This window comes from Chinchilla lanigera, unplaced genomic scaffold, assembly GCF_000276665.1.
Source record: "Chinchilla lanigera isolate Chin_1 unplaced genomic scaffold, ChiLan1.0 scaffold00006, whole genome shotgun sequence".
In the NCBI taxonomy this organism is placed as follows: domain Eukaryota; kingdom Metazoa; phylum Chordata; class Mammalia; order Rodentia; family Chinchillidae; genus Chinchilla; species Chinchilla lanigera.
The window spans coordinates 9,481,760-9,504,052 of NW_004955407.1; positions in this window are offsets into that span (position 1 = coordinate 9,481,760).

Here is a 22,293-nt window from a genome sequence, read left to right on the forward strand (position 1 = left end):
TTTTGGTTTTTCTCTGGTACCGGGAACTGAACTCACGACCTTGCGCTTGCCAGGCAGGCGCTTTTGCCGCTGAGCTAAATCCCCAGCCCCTTTGTGAGTTTCTTTATATGGTATTTATAAAAGATTGCTTTCCCATATTGAGAAATGTGAAAAGTTATACTTCCCAAGAAATGGCAACTAAGTGATATTTTCATTAAAATAATTCCCAATGAGAATGGCCATCTATTAATATACTTTTATTTCCAAGGTCAGTCCTCTTTGGTGAACATGCAGTCATGCCTCAGTTCAGGAAAAATTTGGTTCTGAATAGAAGTTTTCAAGAAAATTTTTACTGTTACGTCCATCTTCCCCAGAATCACAGAACAAATTGAGTTCATAAACTAAGATACCACTGTATTTTGTTAGTTATCTTCATTTTGGTAGTCTTTCATGTATTTATTTATAAAAAAATTTAAATTCCGGGTATTAATTCAATATTGACAATACGTTCACAATTCTTTGTGTATACTTGGACTTATTCGTCACATAGGTTGTCTTTTATTGGGTTAAATTTTCATTTTTACAGACTCAAATTTATAGACTTACTCCTTTACAGGGTTGTCATGATTTAAATGTTTGTTCCGTTCAGGACTCATGTTGAAATTCAAGTGCCATCATAATAGGGTGAAGAGATGAGACATTCAAGAGGTGATTAGGAAGACTCTGCCCCAATGGGTGGGCTGCGATACTACAAAAGAGCGAGTTGGGACATCGCTTACTCTCTCTGGGCCTGTGTCTCCACTACAGCATGAGGCAGGGAGAAGACCTCACTGGATCCCAGGTCCTCTCTCTAAGACTCCCTGTCCTGCTAAACTAAGTTCATAATTTTCTTCACCATAAATTATAAAAATGTGGTATTCTGTTACAGCAGCACAATTTGTGTGTCTGGTCTAAATTCTATGAAACACTAACATTATTGTTTATGTTAACATAAATGTTAGAATTTTATTTAATATTTCATTTTTATTTTGATATCTACTGTTAATTTTTTTCATGAAAATAGCTAAATACTCCAGGGTTATTTATGAACAACCTGTCTTTATCTACTCACTTGTAAATAGTTGAAAAACAACAATTTTTTTTAAACTGTGAGTTAGCCTCTATATACCTGTCATTCCTGAGGATAAAACACCTAATGCCAGAAAAATGGACTTTTACTTACAGGTTGTATTTCAAAATTTCTTACCTGTTAGTTCTTCTGAGTTCTTGTATGACATAAAATGCTGGTAAAGTCTTTGTAGACTTCTGTAAGAAAATACTACAGATATGCCATATATTGTGCTACTTCATTATTGTGATCAAGGGAAATACCTTGTAATCAAACTAATTAACACTTCTATAGCAAAAAAATATTCAACATATGGATACAGAGTAATCTGAAGTATTTCCACACTATTTAATACCAGCTTTGTCACTTGAGAAGCTTAGATCCGATTATATCTTCATGTGAAAGTGGATTTCAGAGTAAAAATGTTCTATGAAGAAATCACTGCATTTTTATCAACAAATGATCATTGGAAAATTATACTTTTAATATTCCATTATTATATTATAAAATTGTATATTTAATAGTAAACAATAGGTAATGTATAAGGTCACTGTGATATAAATATAAGAATATTGCTAATGGAAAGTGGCAAATACCTAAAGTAGTGGAGATATAGCATGATTATGGATAGGAAAATTCAGTAATATTAAGACTGCATTGCTTCTAAAATTTATCTAAATATTCATAGTATTCCTAAGATCTTACCTTTTGAATAAGTCTGTAAAATTATCCTAATATATGCCAAATATAAAATTATCCTAATATATACCAAATATAAATTTATATAAATAGTATTTGGACTGTATATATCTAACAAAAGATTTTTTGCATAAACACTTGAAAACATTTTTAAACAAAGTCAGAAATTTAGAAAAAGGTGTGAAATAGTAAACCTTGACCTGATATTTCCATAAAGATATATAAATGGAGAAAAGGCACTTAAAAATTGCCAATGTCATTATTAATTAAAGAAATTCAAATTTAAGCTATAATGATACATCACTATATTCAGGCTAGAACTGACTAAACTTAATTTGAAGTAACTATGTGTTGGTGAATATATTGTACAATTCAAGTTTCCATGCATTGCTGAAAGGAGTAAAAATGCTTTTTTTAATCACTCTGGATAACAGGGCAGTAGTGTCTACAAAATCACAGCATGTGAATCAGGAATCCCAAGGCTTTTAACCATGATAAGTAAGTTCTGAGATATTTTATGAGGAAAAATAAATTGTCAGGTGTGAGAGTAAATAGTTGTCTCTAGAACGTTTGTTTACAGCATATCAAAACTGGACTGCCAATATAAGGCTATCATCTGCTCAGTGGATAAACTGTGGTGTATCTAAAATATGGAAAAACACCCGGTAATAAAAAGTTATTGATTTATGCAAAAATGTTCAAAAATATCACTAGCTTTATATCAATGGAGTCAAGTTTTAAAATCCCTTAAAATATTTTAGTTTTAAGAAAATAAACTTATAGTGACTGAAACACAATTGTGCTTCCCCAGGGATCAAGTTGGGGAAAGAGAATATCTGCAAAGAGGTTTGAGATGGTTGCAGATTTATATATGATTGTCAAAACTTCTCATTTATAGTATTTGTAGAAATACTTGAATTTATCTGATACACTACATTACATATGAGGAAAAGTAAAATGTTAAAAATTAGAATAAAATGTAAAAAATCATAAAAGAAATGCCAGTACAACCAATGTAAACTTTAAAAAATGGCTCTCATCTTCTTTTCATTTTTTGGATATTTAAAAGAGTATCTTACTACAACAGTCTTTACTCAAATTTGATGTTGAAAGAATTCCTTCAACAATGTAGTAAGAAAATTCTGAGATTTAAATAACACGTCTAAAAATTAGATTATTTTCCTGAGATCTTTGCACAGATAAGCAACTGATTTACTAAAGTTAGTAAAGATTTAATTTGACAATTGAATCTCTAATTTAGATTTCATATACGTTCTTTACCCACATGCACTGATTCCTATGACAATAAGGGAATAAAAGTTATTTTATTCTTTGAACATCTCACCTAGAAAGCAACTTCATCAACTCTCTTTATTAAAGCAGTTTGGATTACAACACTAATGTGTAACTGTTTGTTCTTTTCAGGCCTGGCACTTGATAGTAATTGCATTCCAACTATTTTCGTGGGAAAATTGCTTCACTGTTGGAGGTGTTTTTTTTTTTTTCACTATTTTCTCCATGATACAACTTCTAGTTATATGGAGGACAGATGTTTAAGCTACAAATTCAAATGTGATATTCCTTTCTCTGGAAAGCATCTTAATTATACAATAATAACAATAATTTGGAAATATTTAGCAATAGTGAAATTACATTTAATAGTAAAAAAAAGTCATTTGGCCATCACAATGTTAAATTTTATATTTGTAGTTTGATCTGATTTTCAAGATTTGTTATATGCTGGAACAATTTTATATCTGAAAATTGGAAGACAATATTTTGATGAATATTTTGTCTCTTTAAGCTTTAATAACATTTTGCTGCAAAATAGTTACTTAATAGTTAAGTAAAACATTTATATATTTGTATAATACTGTCATTGGAGAAATTTAATAACCCTATCAAACATCTGTGTCTCTTACAAAATTTCAGTCATAGCAAATTATAAGCATCATCCAATAGTTTCTTATTTATATGTTCAAAATCACTTTTTAATATTTTAGTGATCTAAAACACATGACAATTTATCTAATGATTTTAGCTTTAATATTTAAACCGATGCCACTTAAATACAAATGTCAGTAGCCTCATTATATTAAGTATAATCTTGTTTTCTCCCAATTATTCTCATGTGCCAAGTTTCATTTCTTGCACAGCATATCCGATTTACTTATGGGTCCAGGGATGTAGTTTAGCACTGCAGCACCTACCTGACAAGTGTGAGGTCCTGGATTGGATTCCTGGTACCAAAAAGAAAAAGAAAATGTTTACTTATGATCCATATTTCCTTTAATGCAGTTTCTCAAGCTCATCTTATTTCTTCTACATATTGTAAACAGAATTCATCTGAAAGACTCATAGTATTTTTTTTTAAAAGTAATCTTCAAATAGCATAAAATACTATCAAAATTTACAATTTAAAACTGAATAATTTCATGCATCACATCTAACATTGTGATGCAAAAGGTCAAATAATCAGGTTCTCTCTTCAAGAGTTTTCAGTTTCTCGTATTTATTCAGCTACTACATTCTTGACAAATTTTAACTGTAGACCTTTCCTAATAGAGTAATAATAAATACTCTAGTACTTCATATTATCTTTTATACTTGTCCAAATTAAAAATAAGACTCCACATGTGTATACTATAAAAAAATAAACTGAAAATCTGATAATCAATGTCTGAGTTTTATGTACTTAATATGACTTACTTGAATTTCTGTGATATTTTTGTGTCACAGTACTCTGGGCTCTAGAAAAAAATAAACCAAGATGGTTAATATTTATGTATATCGTTCTCAATGTTCAGTGGATGAAGTGTAAATACCGCTGAGACATACTTCCCTTGTCTCTGGCATCGTTGTCCTGGTCGCTCTTGTTGTTAATCTCTCCAAGGGAGAGTTTTGGAGTTTTCCTGGTATTTCAAATGCCTTGCAAGACCTATCATCAAGAATGTTCAGCACCGAAAGTCTGTGGGATTTCATGTAACTGACATGCAGAAGCACATCAGAAACATGAAGTCATGTTTTTAATTGAACTTTATAATTTTTTTGATCCTGTCCCATGTTTAAAAGTTCTAGGTACAAATGTACTCAATACATGCACTTTTAAATCCAAACAGGTATTTTTCTTGTGCTATTACATCACTTATTGATTTACAGTATTTGGAGAAAAAATTGGCATAATATCTGTCACTAAAGAAGGGCTCCATGAAGCTGTTTCCCCTTGTCCTATTGAAGCTATATTGCTATTTTCTCTTTTATTGTTTAAATTCACTGATCCACATTTGATTCCAGTACTGCATATTGATCAGAGTAATTTGAACATCATAACCCAAATATCTAAGAACTCAGTAAAAAATGACCTTAATTTATCAACTTCAGATGTTTTGTTGCATATATCATTTATATATATGAATGTATATGTGTATATACATATATATTCAATTTATGTTCAGTGTAGTCTCGTGAAAACCAAATATATTAAGAGATCATTATTCTCAATTGCTAGTTATTTGCATATAAAAAACCTTAATAACATAGCAAGTATAAAATATTTTATGTACACTTTTCCAATTTGACAATAGCAGTGTTGACATGCAAAAGCTTTCATTGGAATGTTTGAATTATAATTCAAATGTGCATATTTTGTCAGTTTAATAAAATAAAATTCACTTTTCTTGAATATATCATTACCACTGCTTGCTGTAAAAACCATATTGATGGTACTTTATCTGAACAGGTGATAGGAAAATGTTAATTAATTTTCTGAGTAAATTCATGACACACACTATCATATACTTTAAAAAAGTCAAGATGTGGTGTGTCACTCTCACTGTATTCCCTTAATATTCTCAATTTTTTGAGTGTACCTTTTCTTACCTTCTGCTTCTTTAAGTTTGCATCTAACATAAAACACATCTGTAAGGGAGATGGCAAATATACATTGGAAATGAAATTCTTCAGTTTTGAGGAAAAATAATAAGGTTCACTTTTTCTTCATTTTATAATATCTTTAACTGAAAATAGTACAATAGATAATAACATAAGACATATGTAATTGCAAATTGAGTAAACAGTTGTAGGAGCAGTAGAATTCTAAACACCATTTGCCTTTTTTTCCTTTAGGCTATGTATCACAATTAAATTAAACATTTATATCATACTATGAATGTTATATCCACAATATCTAATTCATTTGAATGAAAATAAGAATTCTATAAGCTTAAGATGCACGTGTAATTTGATCACATCAACTCAAAGACAAGTAGCTATTCTGGGGTAAAAGTATTAATAAATTTAAATTGTATACTCTTGTTCTTTACAGAGAGTGTCTATTGCACTTTTAATAGAAATTCTCTATTTTACTTTATACAAATTAAATGAAGAAAAACTTGATGAAAGTTCATGTAGGATATGACAGTTATATCACTGACTATATTGCACGTGGCGTATTCAGTGAGGTTCCTTGTACTCGAGTATTTGAATATAGTGGACACAGTACCTATCATTCCTATTACCAGAGGCAGTGAACATAATGGACTAAGGAAACTGCGATAAGGAGATAAACTAAATAAAATCATGTTGCTTGATAGACATTATGGTTTAGATTTAAAAAAAAAAAAAAATGTCCCCCAAAGCTTTTGAAATGCGACTGCAACATCGGTGGCAGAGTTGTCAGAGAATTCATTAGTTCATTTGTCCAGTAGCTGAATGTGCCGTCAGAACTGGGATCCCGCTGAAGGGGAGTCATTGGCGGTGTGTCCTAGATAGGTGTTCTTGTCCATGGCTCTTCTCCGTACTCTCTGCTTTCTGGGCGTCATTCCTTAAACAGTTTCCCTCCCCCGTGCTCTTCCGCCATGCTGATTCTTCCGGGGACAGACCTGACCATGGAGCGAAACTGGGAGCAAAATAAACTTTTCCACCTTAAAGTTGCAGGTTTGGGGTATTTTGTCCTAGCAACAAGAAAAATGCCTAAGACAACAGGCGTGGTTGAACAATGTAAGTTAATTGGAGAATCAGACCAAAAAGCCATTGAGTCAAGCTATGAAAAATCCACAAGGACACAGAATTTAAAATTATAGGAAGAATTTAAGTGACAGTTAAAGTTAATGAAGAATTCAAGGAAATATATATTGATATAGAGATAAGAATGTGATCATAACTGGTTAACACATACCTCTATACTCACATATATATATATGTATATTTCATATATGTGTACATATATACACATACAATTTTTTTGCATAACACTATTTTGGTGGATTCTGAGAATAGACTTCACAGTTTCTTTAAACTATCAAGTCAGTTTTAGGTGACTTGATAGAAATATATGAAGATATGCCCAGGGAGTAGTAACAGGAATATACATCCCATGTGCCCATAACACAGAAAGTTGTGTTGTCGATATTACATCCATGAAGCACCTTATATCAAAATTATATGTGGTAGAATTGATCAAGTCTACCTGAATGTGAGAACTGGTCAGTGCGTTTCCTAAGGCTTACAATGCAGGAAGTCATAGGAAGGAAACTCATTTTTCTCAACTATTTGTGTGAAGTCAGGGAAATAGACTAGTTCATACTCACAATAATAAAACACTAAAAATGTAAAAAATGTAGAAATTTTGACATTTAAAACAAACTCACAAGTGCATAGATATTTATTTTTTACCTATTTGTTGTTATTATTATTATTATTATTATTTTGTTTTTGTTTTTTAGTTTTTTGAGACAAGGGCACACTATGTAGTTCAGGTGGGTTTTGAAACTCTGTGTAGACCAGACTGGCCTCAGTCTAGCAGTGATCCTCCAGGGTTAGCCCCTGAAGTGCTGGGATAATAGTGTGTGCTACCGCACCTAAGTGACATTTATTGAAAATGAAAATATTTGGGGCCGGGGTGACAGTCATTTCCAAATGCATTATTTAGCCACACCAGAATTACAATGCCTCCCAAGCAAAATGATTCTGGAGGACAAGTGCTGTAATATGCAACAGCCCTGAGTTCAGTCTCCAGTACAGCAATTCAAAATAAAATAAAATGAATTAAATACAATAATGAAATGAAACAAAATAAAAAATATTTTCAAATTAATTTCGTGTGGCAATGGTTTTAATTTAATGAAATCTGCTTTTTTAATGAGGCTGTGAGAAAGTGAATGAAATTTATTTCATTAAATTCATTGATATAAAATACCTCCATCCTGTCTTTTTAGAAACAAATTACATTACTCATTTTCAAAGCTTCCTTATATCTTTTTCTTATTTTAAAGAGTATAATAAAACAAGAACAATAGAAAAATAACAACAACATAGACAAAAACAAAACAATGGGGTAAGTAGGTATTGTGTTCATTTAATTTACCTTCATACACATACATGGTAAGTTGTACTGACTTGATATGGACTAGCTAAGAAAATATTGCATACTTTTAGGTAAGGAATAATGTAAATGTCTAGTGTTTGTGTATACAGATTTTTACATCTATGTGAAGGAAGTATCATGGAGGCAAGTACACCTTCATCAAGAGAAAAATCCTAGGGGCTGGTGATTTAGCTCAGCAGTACAGCACCTGCCTGGCAAGTGCAAGGTCTTTAGTTCAATTCTCAGTACCAGACGAAAAACAAAAAAAAAGAGAAAAATTCTAGGTTAAATAATTCAAGATTAGTTACAAGCATCAACTCACTCTGAATATTAAATAATTGATAGGGCAAAATCAACATATTTTTGTTATCAAAGATATAAAAAATTAATAGCACCTATTAATACAAGTATAATGAAGTAATTTGAAGATTGTAAACCTATGGAGTTACAGAAGACCTGAAACAGTATGTGAGTATAAGGATAACCTAGTGCATTTTTCAAATGTATTCTATACTCCCCAAATCTATAATATCAAAGATTAAGAGACTAACTCTTAACTGTTAGTGTTTCAGGGCTGAGTGAAGCTAATACATTCAATAAAAGGAATTTGTAGTTCTGCTATATGAATAGTAAGTGATGGACTAATGACATTGGAATATAAAAAGAATAATGCAACTCACAATATCATGGATAACACTGAGGTTTAAAAAAGATACAGACTTCAGTATAAACTTACATTTATAATGTTATATTAGCTTTACACTTACAATTGAACAAATATTCATATACATATTTGTCTCCAACATTTGGTATTAATTTCTGATTTTAAGTTTTACACAAAAATATCTTAAGATATATTGAGTACAGCATCTCAGTAACTGTATGTTCCCATTATTTTGACTCCACAAAGCTGAACACTTAAAATTTATAAATTGATTAAATGTACTAAAACTCATATTTAACTTTCACTAATAAAAGTGTTATATAGTGAATGCTATCTACATTACAATGTGCAAATATAACCCTCTACAAAATATTTTTGGAAAGAAAGAAGGGGAAAGGGGCTGGGGATTTAGCTCAGCGGCAAAGCGCCTGCCTGGCAAGCGCAAGGCCGTGAGTTCGGTTCCCGGTACTGGAGAAAAACAAATAAAAAACAAAAAAAAAAAAGAAAGAAGGGGAAAAATATGTATATATGTATACACAGGATAGGTAACATAGTTGTACTACAAACTTTTATTGCTCTATTGAAAGTTAATATTTGTGTTTGATCAAACTTACATGTCTATATTTGTTCATCTGTGTATCCAATTTGAAGATATCAATATGTAATACAACAACCATTGTTAATTTCTTATCACCTTGTCTGAAATTCTGTAGTGCTTGTATTGTTTTTGTATTATTTTCTAAATGTGTGCTTGTTAATATATTTTCATTCACTTATCTTTAAAATAAAATATTAAAAATATTTATGTAAATAATGAGATAATTTCCTCATTGAATATCACTAAAATTAATTTACATGCTAGGATCTTTATTTTGACAGGAAAAAAATACTCATGGGGTATAGGGTTGCCCTATTTAGCCATTTTTATACTCATTTAACGACTTCTCAGATAAAACTTTGCCAGTAAATATTGTACTACTCACATTTTTATGTTCAATATTAAAATCATGAAAATTGCCTTATATGTTCTCTTCAAGGGATTAAAACATGCCTTTAATTTTTACTCACAATTTCATAAGCTTATATGAGATTATGAAATTATTCACACAAGTAATTTATTGGTTTCTTTTCTAAAGTATTCTAAAAATCTTTCTCTTTCTTTTTTGATTGCTTCTTTTCCTTCCTTTTTATTATTACCTTTTTGAACAATTTTTCATACTGCTAAGAAATATGAGGTTTTCTTTATCATAGAAGAATATACATAATGATATTAAATATAATTCAATTTATTTAGCCATTTCTGGGATAAAGTCCAATTATAGCTCTTAAAGTACACCCTAGTTGATATTATGCCTACATTAAACTTTCAAGATGTGTTTTATGATAAAGAGCCATTTAAGGTTGTATCTTTTTATGTGCTGATTTTAAACTACTGTTCCAATTTTTTTTCCAATTTTTCTTCACTGTATCATCTGTGTGCATATACAAACAGCATACATCTAAAAGTACATTAGGCAAATGAGCACTTTGAAAATACATTTTATCCATGTTTACAGTGTTTTTAATCCTTCATTATGATTGAGTGATAACAAAATAGCAAAAAAGACAATAAAATTAAATTTAAATATTTTTACATTTGCATATTTCAATGTGTTTTCACCTTATTGTAAAACTTATTTTTCCATTTTGATTTTATTGATGTGCAAATATAGTTAAAGATAGATATAACAGTTTTTAAAATTTTAACATTAAAACCTGAACATTTTATGACAACCAATTGTATATATATCTATATAGTATATGCAAATATATATTGTACATGTTGAACACATATATTGTATATGTTGTATATATATTGTATATTGTAGTACAGTTTTTAAAGACTACACTTTATGATAAGTATGTACTTGGTAGTTTAGGAATTTGTTTACTTAATTGAGTTTAAATGTTATTTATGTTATACATATTTATATAATACCACATGAGGCCTAGATACATGTATATATTATACAATATTTACATCAAATTAAACTTAGCTATCTTTTTAAACACATATGTTTTTTTTTATACTGAAAACATTGAAACTCCGTTCTTCACACATTTGAAATGTGTAGTGTATTATTCCTTCTGTAGTAGGCCTACAATGACACATTATACCAGGACTTCTTCCTCCAGTTTAACTGAAGTCAGTTCTCATTGATTTTACAAGTCTTCTCATGTAGCTTTTTCTTTTCTAGTATGGATCAAGAATGACATAGTTACTGTCTAGATGTGAATGTAGCCCCTTTCAGTCATTTAACTTCCTGAAGTTACACATTTCCTGTTGTGGCATAAGTTTTCCTCTCTCTGTTTACTTGTAGCTTTAGTGGATAATTGCTGGTAATGCATAATTGATGTTATGTTTTCATAAGACCGTGACTATGAGATACAGAATAAAGTGAAATCCTCCACTTCAGAAGGAGAATGGCAATATAAGTTTATTTATGGACTGGGAAAAAAATTTTTTTATTTGATCCTTTACAATTCAGAGCACTTTCATGTTACCTGTAGTTTGGAATTACTCAGTGGGTAGGGGAAGTTAATCTATGTGTACATATGTGTTCCTTATTTAATTAGGCTATAATATTGTATGACTTTTTATGACTGGTTTAGAGGAAAATTTTAGCTATTCATTCCTGAAAATACATGCTGAGCTAGTTAATACTCTCTGGTCAGTAAGGAAAGAAAAGATTAAGAGGGATATTATGCTGGGAACTAATTTTATTTTTAAGTTTGAAATACTAAATAGAGTAGGTTTCCACGCACATTCACATAATTAATTAACAAATACGATAATTTCAATTTTACCCACTTTAAAACACTTATATTTCCTCTCTTTAAAACTAAACAGGTGTTTCTCAACAGGAAGACACACTTCCTAATGAGTTTGCTACTACTGTATTATTGTTATTATTTTTTTTTTGGTTTTTTGGTTTTTTTCCGGTACCAGGAACCAAACTCACGACCTTGCGCTTGCCAGGCAGGCGCTTTTGCCGCTGAGCTAAATCCCCAGCCCCTACTACTGTATTATTTAAACATTAATGTGTAACTCAAAATTTTATAGATCCTCATGTAAAAGAACTGTGGCAGGCATTTTCAAGACCATATATCTGCTGTAGGGCATGGTGGTGCAAGCCTATAATCCCAAATTTCAGGAGGCTGAGTCAGGACGATCACTGCAAGTTTGAGACCAGCCTGGGCTACAAAGTGAGCACAAGACCAACCTGAACTGCATAGCAAGACCCTGTCTGAAAAAGACTCAGTAAGTAAATAAATAAAGACCATATATCAATTCAAAAATCTGTCACATTCAAATTACACCTAATTTAACCTTTGAATCTAAAATTTCTTGTAAACAATTTAATCAGTCATTCAAAAATCACTTGTTGAAGAAATTTTTGATGTATTATTATTAGACCACCTAGATTTACCTGGCATTAGATAAAGGAGATAAGCCAAAGCTTGAGTCTACACTGTGGTTTTTTTGAGTTCTATGCCCCTCTGATTCATTTCCGTTCGATAATGTTAACCCAAAATTGTAAATGGTTGATGGTTTACAAGGCATCAACACAGCCATTATCTTATTTGGTGTTCAAAGACACTCAGTGAGATAGGCTATGGTATCTAGATTTCTAGATGACACTTCCACTACTAAAGAAATTTACATCTATGGAAATCCTGGCATCATGCGTATTATTTACGGTAGATAGTCCATTTCAGAGGTTAACTTTTCTTTAAAATTTAGGCAAACAAAATAAATTGGAGAATAGTAATAGCTGTGGGAAAAGAGGTCCAGAGGTCAGGTTGATGGCTGTGGCGGAGGAGCGACTCTGAGCAAACTCAGACTCGTCATGTCCTCGGCAAACTGAGTGAGTTGCCCACCTAGGCTGTCCTGCTCTGACCTCTTACTTCCACACGGCCCCTGCCAATAGTACCACCTCCAAACCACGTCCCTAGCCCACCTCCATTGCCACACCTGTAGCCTGCTCAATAAAATGTCTGGTACTTCCGCAATAAAGTAGATCTGCGCCATTAGCCTGGTCTCCTGTGTCTCTTTCTTCACCGTGCTGCCGCTTGCTGTGGGCCCAGGTCCCTCGACCTGAGAGGTTCTACCTCAGCTGGCGCCCTAACAGGGACCCTGAGTGCCCCCCGGGAATCAATATGTGGCCCCCGCTCTCAACATGGGCTCCACGCTTCATAAGGAGCAGCGCCCACTGGCACGGGCTCTTTCTCTTCTCTTATAGGCCAGACATTGTAAAATCTCTTATAAAACTCTCTCCCAATATTGGGGATTGCTCCTTCCCTTTAATCCTTGGTTCAAAACTGCTAACCTGTGGGACCCACAAACATGGTCCTGCCTTATCCAGCCAGTCCAAAAGGCAGAAAAGCATGAAGGAAAAATCTTTCCCATAGGGCTCCAGCCTGCCTTACTTACTATCCGAGCTTGCTTCACAGGTTCAGAAAGCATCACTGGGGAGGATTCAGAAGCTTTCCCTCTCCTATCGGACTCCGCTACATGTGCGGCGGCAGCCCCAGATGCCAAGCCTTCCCTCACAGAACAGCTCCAGAAGGACCTCTCCCTGACGGTATCCCCCCATCCGAAACAAATGCTAAAGAAACCCCCAAGCCAGACAATATAAAACCCTTGACTCCCCAGCCTAAACCACATAATATATATACCCCTCACTCGCCTCCTTAAAACAAGAACCAAAGATGGCACCAAGTGAAAATTCTCTACCCCTGCTGGCACTGAGCAACCCCTGGCTACTTCCTCTTTCTCAAATAACAAGCCCTGCCCCATGATAAAAGCGTAACTTGACTGGGACGAGCCTCCGGCTTATCCTATAGCGCCACCTGCTGGCACTACTCAGATAACACACCCAAAAGATCCATAAAAAGATTATCATAATAAAAAGAAAACCAACTAGCTGACAGCCTAGTCTCTATTCAAGCCATACAAACAGTCCTGTCTGACCCACTCTTACAAGTGAAAACACTCCAGGTTTCACTTATTGGCCAAAGCCATTCATCAGCTTCTCCCAGAGGTCCCTAAAGCTACATGTAAACATCTGGTGCTCCACGTGCACCCCCTTCCTTCCACTCGGCTCTCTCCAACCTCAGGGAATAAATCCCCGAGGGCTCTGTCCCAATGCCAGATGGCAAATGGATGTCACCCATTTTCCCCCATTCGGTAAATTAAAATACATTCATGTAACCAAAGATACTTTCTCTGGAGCTACCATGGCTATAGCCATGATGGGAGAAATGGCACAATATGCCTCACGCGCTCTCAAAAAGGCCGTTCTCATGCTAGGGGTCCCTTGGGACCTAAAAACAGATAACGGGCCATGCTATACCAGCCAAACCTTTAAAAGCACTTGCACAAAATACGACATTACCCTACATCATGGCATTCCCTACAATCCTCAAGGACAAGCCATCATAGAAAGAACTCACCAAACACTCAAAACTTTATTAAAAAAAGAGGGGGAATTGCACCCCTGGAGTACACCAGATGAAGTACTTACAAAAGCTCTTATAACAATAAATCTTTTAACTTTCGATGAAAAATGTCTTTCCCCAGCCCATAAACATTGGGGCCCATTGCTGGCCCCTCCAACACCACTCTCTCTTGTGTGCTGGAAAGATCCCATGACACAATCATGGCAGCCCCCAGCCCCACTCCTAACCCAAGGCCAAGGTTTCACTTGTGTCTTTCCAGAAACAGCACCCCATCCAGTGTGGGTTCCTGCCCAAGATGTCCAACCCACCACAACCGCCAACCTCAGCAATGAGACAACTGACCCTCTACGACAAATGTCCAGGGGTGGACCGACAGAACGTAGGAGATGACTCCTACCTTTGACCCCCCAGCTCCCCCTGTTACACGAAAAGCCCTCATCAGCTTCTTCTCATCAGCTTGGCTTTGCAACCAAACCCATAACGCGCTCTCGCCTGAAGAAATAACCGCTGCCAAACTGTTCCTGATGATGTGTGCCATAATTTCCCTCAATTCTACTCAAGCAGCCGAGGTCTCTATCCCTGTTTGGGCAGCCCTACGCAACCCACCTGGTCTTCTTATTGTTACCTCTGCCTCGCCCACTTTTCCTAAATTCTTCACTACACATTGCTTTCCAGGAATTCCTTGTGATCCCCATGTAAAACCCGCGATGGTCTCCTTTTCCAACTGGACTCTGCCTACAAACCTTCCAAACCCCTTTACTTTTCAGGCCTGTGCCAACACCTCAGACCGGCCCAGCGACTTAATCACCCGCCTAACGCTTTTTAATTACACCACAACAGACTTCTCTAGGTTCAACATGAGTGGCCAACAACAAAAATTTCTCCAGATTAAGCCTCTCGCCCCCATGAGCAGATGCAAGCCAGGATCAAACACCACACTTCAAAACTTTCCCTGCTTCTCTGATAAAATCTTCGATACTGCTCAACCACTATTCACCTCTTGCAAACCCATACCCTTTAAGCCTAATTTCTGACTTATGGATATTACTTGGGATGCCTGCTTTTCTTCACTTGAAACTTTCAACAACGACAACTATACAGCTCTATGGACCTCTCCTTTTCTTCACCCTGGGGACAATGGATCCCTCCCCTTTACAGGACACAACCCATTTTCCTTCACAGGGAGATACTCTATATTTTCCTCCCATCAGTTACATGGGACCTTCAGATGCCTTGACCTCCTTGTGTTGATGCTCCTGGGAAATACCTCTATCACTAACGGCACCTATTCCATTCCCAACCTTAGCCTCTTTAATGCCACCAGTGGCTCCGGTGATACCACTGAGATGTGCACCGGTGGTCTCGATCAAATATCAACAATCAACTCACTCTGCTCACAAAGCTTGCCCCCCAATGACATCTCCTGGTCACCCTTAGTTAACCTCACTCACAAAAATAACTACTCATATTTTTCAACAGCCTGTGTTGCCCCCCCCTTTTTACTTCTCTTGTCCATGAGTGCCACCTTCAACTGCTCCTCGACAGGTACCTGCTACCTGTCTAACTGCTGGAATGGAACCCCTCCATATATGCTCATCCTTCGCACCCCCTCTGTCCTCTGGGTGCCAGTTAATATCTCTAATTGGGTAGCTCCATCACTCCCTATCCGGCTTTCTTCCACCTCCCTACAGATACACAAGAGAGATTTAGGAGCCTCTCCTATTATCGCCCTTATTATTGCTTTTATTACAGCCACAGCAGCAGGAGCCACAGCAGCCATCATGCTTTCCCAATCCACCGTGACCGCTCAAGGACTCAACAATCTTTCCCACTCAGCTGCTGAAACTTTCCGAGTGCAACAACAGCTTAACGCCTATACCCATATGGCTCTCCTTAATCTCCAACAACTTGACCTCATGGACAATGAACTTCAGGACCTTTGGCACGTTGCTACCACTGCCTGTGACCAACGTTTCTCATTGACCGTAATTTGTGTCACACCAAAACCAGCCAACCTCTCTTCTGCTCATCTCTCACTCCGTGAGTGGATCCTTGGTCCTTACAACAGCACTTACTTCAACATCTCTCTTCAACTGACTGAACAAATACAAACCATTGACTCTATCCAAGTTTCTATATTAACAGACAGCATCCTCTCCGATCTACACAACCTACAGTGCCTATTCTCACCAGCCAATTTACTCACCCTTGGATTCTTGGGACTTCTAGGACTTCTTGCATTAATCATACTTCATATGATCTGTACCCGGTTACAAATGATAACCTCTAAACAGGCTATGATGGCCTCAATTCAATTGGCTTTTATAAAAAGAGAGGGGGAATCTGTGGGAAAAAGAGGTCCAGAGGTCTGGTTGATGGCCGTGGTGGAGGAGCTAGTCTGAGCAAACTCAGACTCGTCATGTCCTCCGCAAACAGAATGAGCCGCCCACCTAGACTGTCCTGCTCTGACCTCTTACTTCCGCACGGCCCCCCCGCCAATAGTACCACCTCCAAACCATGCCCCTAGCCCACCTCCATTGCCACGCCTCTAGCCTGCTCAATAAAATGCCTGGTACTTCCGCAATAAAGTAGATCTGTGCCATCAGCCTGGTCTCCCGTGTCTCTTTCTTCACCGTGCTGCTGTTTGCCATGGGCCCAGGTCCCTCAACCCGAGAGGTTCTGCCTCAAATAGCCTTATATATCAGTACAAAGACAAAAGTGTGAGAAGACCTAAATTTTGTTGTATTGTTCTTATATGTTTTGGATACATTCTTAAATATTCGTTAAGATTATTTTTATCTAGCATGAGCATATTACAAATCATTGATAATAAGTAAACAAATCATAAGAAATTTTAAATATTGAAATGAAATATTTGTTGAAATAAAGGGAAAATATAACCTTACTCTACATAGTTTATAAACATTTTATTCTGAAAAATGCTTCATACACTTTTCAAGCTTTCTTCTATTTACAGCCATTCTAAAGTTACCTGTCTGATTTATTCTCTCACCTATATTTTGAAAGCACCTGTTTTACTATAAATATCATATCTCTAATAAAAATTTCATCCTACACCCCCAAAATAATGAAACTGTAATTTGCAATGTTTATCAATTGAATGAAAATGATTTGATATTTGCCTACCTATGTATTTTATATCTTTAAAAAATTATTGCTATGTTCAGAGAATATATTCTTATAAACCTTAGTAGGATTGTTACATATTCCTAACATTACAGTGTTTAAACAAGTAGACCTTATTTGCATAGATTGAAGTGTATTGATATTCTGCAAATTATTCAATTCTGTATCAAAATTCTTATTGGCAACTATTTTAACAGAGGATGGACTAACTAATGCTATAAGATATTTAATTTTAGAGAAGATAATATAATTATAATCAAGGTTGTCATTCAACAGAACACAGTTACCACGTGTACCATTTGTGAAACTTGGAAACAAATCCTTAAATTTGCTTCAAAAATATCTGTTACCTAAATCCACTTCACAGAAGTAATGTTTCTACTCTTCAATTCAACCTGTGCCCGTAATCTAAAAATAAAGATTAAGCTTGCTCCACACATGACTTTCCATCAAGACTTCTGTTCCCTATATATATGAATAGGTTGCATCTGTGATTTATTAGCTATTATTACCCCATTTCTCCCATAATTGGTCTCTGTGTATGTGAAAAATTCCAGGTTTGATTCACATCATATAATCTCATGGCTGAAGGGGGCTATTTGTATCCAGCTGTAAGGAAATCCAAGTTACTCAGTGTTGCTGAATTTTTTTCTATTTTGCCAGGGAGACAATTTTTACTTAACTATTACTTCTTAAAAACTATAGATTTTAGTCATGTGTATTTAGAGAATACAGTGTGATAATGTATGGGGTTAATAATATTCCTTAGCTACTGCAGGGTAATTAGGTCCACCATCTCCTGAATGAGTGTATAGCGAAGGCTAAATAAAAAGAGGCAAATGGAATGATTTCAGAGCTCTGGGAGGATCAAAGCCTTCTCACAGAATTCAAGATTCTCTCAGGGCTAAGACCAAGACCTTTTCTGGGTTGCGGATATTTATTTAGTTATCAGAAGAAGGGAGGGGAGCACTCACGAACTTCTCTAAATAAGGTATTAAATTAATCCACTGAAGAAGGATAGAATCACTCAAGGACTTCACTAAATAAAATATTAAGTTAATTTACTCAAGAATGTGTTGCCTGAGGCTATAGTCTTTATCTAGTTGAGATCTGATCCAGGTGTTCTTGGCTTCAGATTTCTCTTAGTGATTCATAAAATATGTTTCCTGTGAATTAGTCTCCAGTGGTATTGAAAAATGATTAAACCTGTTCCTTTGTCTAACAGTGTCTTTGATATACTCTATCGAAACTCATTACTGCCTTCTTTGCCTTAAATTGCTGAGCTCCTGGTAATCATTATTCTAGATTTAAATATAATATTTGAGCTTCTGCACATGACAGAACATGTAGTATTTAAAATTATTTGAATTACTTTGTGTAATAAAATGCCCTCTGCTTCATGTACTTTACTATAAATGATAAGATTTATGATATTTTGCCTGAAATATAGGATTTATTATTCATGGTAGGATTATCATTGTAATATCAGGATATTATTCATAGGAAGATAAATGACAGGATTTATTGTTCACTGCTGAGCAATGTTACATTCTATGTGTATACATGCAGATATATATCTATGTGTGTACATTCATATGTATACATACACACATACACAAATGTAACTTTTTATTTATCTGTTAATAAGCACTTTCATTGATTCCATACCTTAGAAATGGAGAATTTTACTGCAACAAACATAGGATTTCAGGTACTATTTTATATGCTGATTAGTTTCTTTGGATACAAACTCAGAAGTAAGGTAACTTATGTAATAGATCTATTTTTATAATTTGGGAAACTTTCATGTTGTTCTCTATAATTGCTACACTAATTTGAATATTCACCAACAGTATAAAAGAGATCCATTTTCTCTACATTCTTACCATCATTTTGTTATTTTTAGTTAATAGTCACTTTAACTGAGGTTAGATATATATTATGGCTTTGATTTATTTTTCTGTACAACAACTGATATTTATATTCTTTCATAAGTTTGGAGCCATTGCATTTCTCCTGCTTACAACAGAATATTGTCTATATAATTTTGAAAAATTGTTAATTTATCATTTTCCCACTTTTGAAAATTTTATTACTTTTGTTCACTAAATTTTTAATATTCTAATGTATCTCAGATGTTAATCCTTTTTCAGGTGTATAGTTTGAAAACATGCTTTTGATTTCACTAAAATCCTGGAAGTGGAGGAAACAATGTGACTTAACCTTCTCCAGGGGAGATTTTAAATTCATATTTAAACTTAATGAAATATATTGAGTATGGGATATTCAATTGGAAAACATCTGTGAATAATTGAAAATATATCTCTGGCCAAGGACTGGAATGTGAATTGAAAGTTATTATTTTCTGTATTATGCAGTAGAAATTTAAATCATCCAATAAAAATTAAAATTATGGTCTGAAAAGTTTCTTTGATTATTTTATTGAACATATTATCCATAATGCATATATGTTAGAATCTCAATAAAAGATAGATTCCAAGCACTATAATTGAAATGGAAATTATAGACTCTGGAAGCCACCTTGTCCAACTTACTGCACCCAAACACAGATTATCTGCCTTCATTTCTTATTTTCTACATTATATAATACCTTAGGAATATCTTCAGAAATATCTTCAGGACTTATAAATAAATAATTTGAGGATGGGCCATTGACCCGCCAACCCTTCCTGTCCATCAGGAGGTGACAGTGTTGTTCTAACAGGCGTTCGCCATCACAATGCTCAGCCTTACTACGGGCTCACGAGCAATGGAGCCAAGAGACCATGAACTAAGAACCCTGAAACTGTGAGCCAGAATACAGATTTGATTGCATTATTTTTCTTTGGTATTTTATCACAATAATTGAAACTAATGCAAATATGATATTATGTAAATTATTGAGAGACAAGGATCAAACTTCTGGAAGAAAGCTATCAACCAGGACTGAGTATAAAAATGTAACAAATGAAAGGAAAGTTTATTAAATTTAGTGTCATGAATCTTTAAAAACATTTAATTTGTTAAACTTTCTAGGTAGATTCAAATTACAGACTGGTAGAAAGTCTTTGAAAATGATATATTCAGCAAAGGACTACCCTGGAATATACAATGACTCTCAAACTTCACCAGTAGCAAACTGCCCCATTAGAAAATTACTTGAGGACATAGTGAGATATTTTATTGAGAAGGATATGTATACAGCAAGTCACATTTTAAACAAAAAGTTCAATATCATGATCCACTAGAGTGATGAAAACTATAACTACTGTTAGTTGTCACTATGCTCTAATCAGAATGGCTAAATATAAAATAATACCAAATGGTGGTGACACTACACAGAAATTGCACCACTGATGCATTGTTAGTGAGAATGTAAATCTACCCTGCTGTGCTGGAGGAGAATCAAGAAGTTTCTTTGAACCCTTCCTTTTTCATTTCTTTTCTCCTTTCTCTCATGCCAGTTGCTCTTTCCTTTTGGAGAGTTTCTTTCCCTTTCTCAGTATCTATTGTACCTTTCAGAATTTATTTACTCTTTCAAGTTTTACACTATGGAGACTATTCGATATGCACACACACACACACACACACATACACACACAAATTAGCTAAGCTAATTGTACAAGTAATTTCTATTGGTTTATTTAAAGGAGCAGTTAATCTTTAATTGCTTGATCAATCATGCATACCTGTATCTGGTAATCTGAGCAAATACTTTGAAGATAACAATATGTAATGAAACAACCATTGTTAATTTTCTATCACCTTGTTTTGAAATTCTGTATTGTATTTATAATTTTTGTGTTGTTTTGCTTCTGTCTTTGTTTCTATTATTTTGCTTTTGCCTTTTCTCTTTAAAATAAAAAATGTTCTTTTGGACCTAAAAATACAATTCAGTTCTTATACATATATGCCAGTTTCATAGAGAATATAAAATGCATTTTCATAAAAAAATAGGATATATAATTATACAACAAAAATTTTAAATCAATGTGCATAATTGCTTAATTGTAATATTAGGAAACCAAAAACTTCTCAAAGCCCTTCCATGGGGAGTGTTTAAGCAATGTGTGGCATATTCATTCCTTGAGTAATTACTTAGAGTACAAAATAGCCAACTATTGTTGCACACAATACACAGAAATGTAACATAATGAATGTAATAAAAGAATACATACTGCTTGGGGCCAGCGATATAGCTCAATGGCACAAGCACCTGCCTAGCAAGCGCATAGTTCTGATTTCCGGTACCAAAAAAAGCCCAAAAAACACAAAGAATACATACTGCAAAAGTTCAATTTGTATAAAGTCTGTGAAATATCATTATCAAGGTGAAAGAAGAATGAATGTAATTCCTGAGGGTCTGAGATGAGGAGAAAACTTTGGTTATGTAAGAGTAGATGGGATGGAGCTGTATTTACGCAAGTTGATTTTACTGTGGTGACATGATGTCTCATCTGTATTAAAATTACACAGACACATGCGTGTCTAAGTGGAAACGTGTGAATAACCTTTCAGTATCCCGATTTTATTGTACTGTCATTGCACAAGATGAAAACAATGAATGAAGTTGAAGAAAAACAATGGCACACAGTGTGTTCTGAAACTATTTCTAAATAAAATGCTAACAGAATTATTTTCTCTGAATCATCTAAATATCAAATTATCATGAATTCATTTTATTTACGTAACACTGCATGCCTTTAAGAAAGTCGTTATTTCTTTGGTCAGCCTCTAATAAATTTCAACAATTGTATATTGATTTTTAAACATCTATATTTATCATAATACTCTGAATGCCAACATAAATTTGTGTAGAAGGGGAAAATT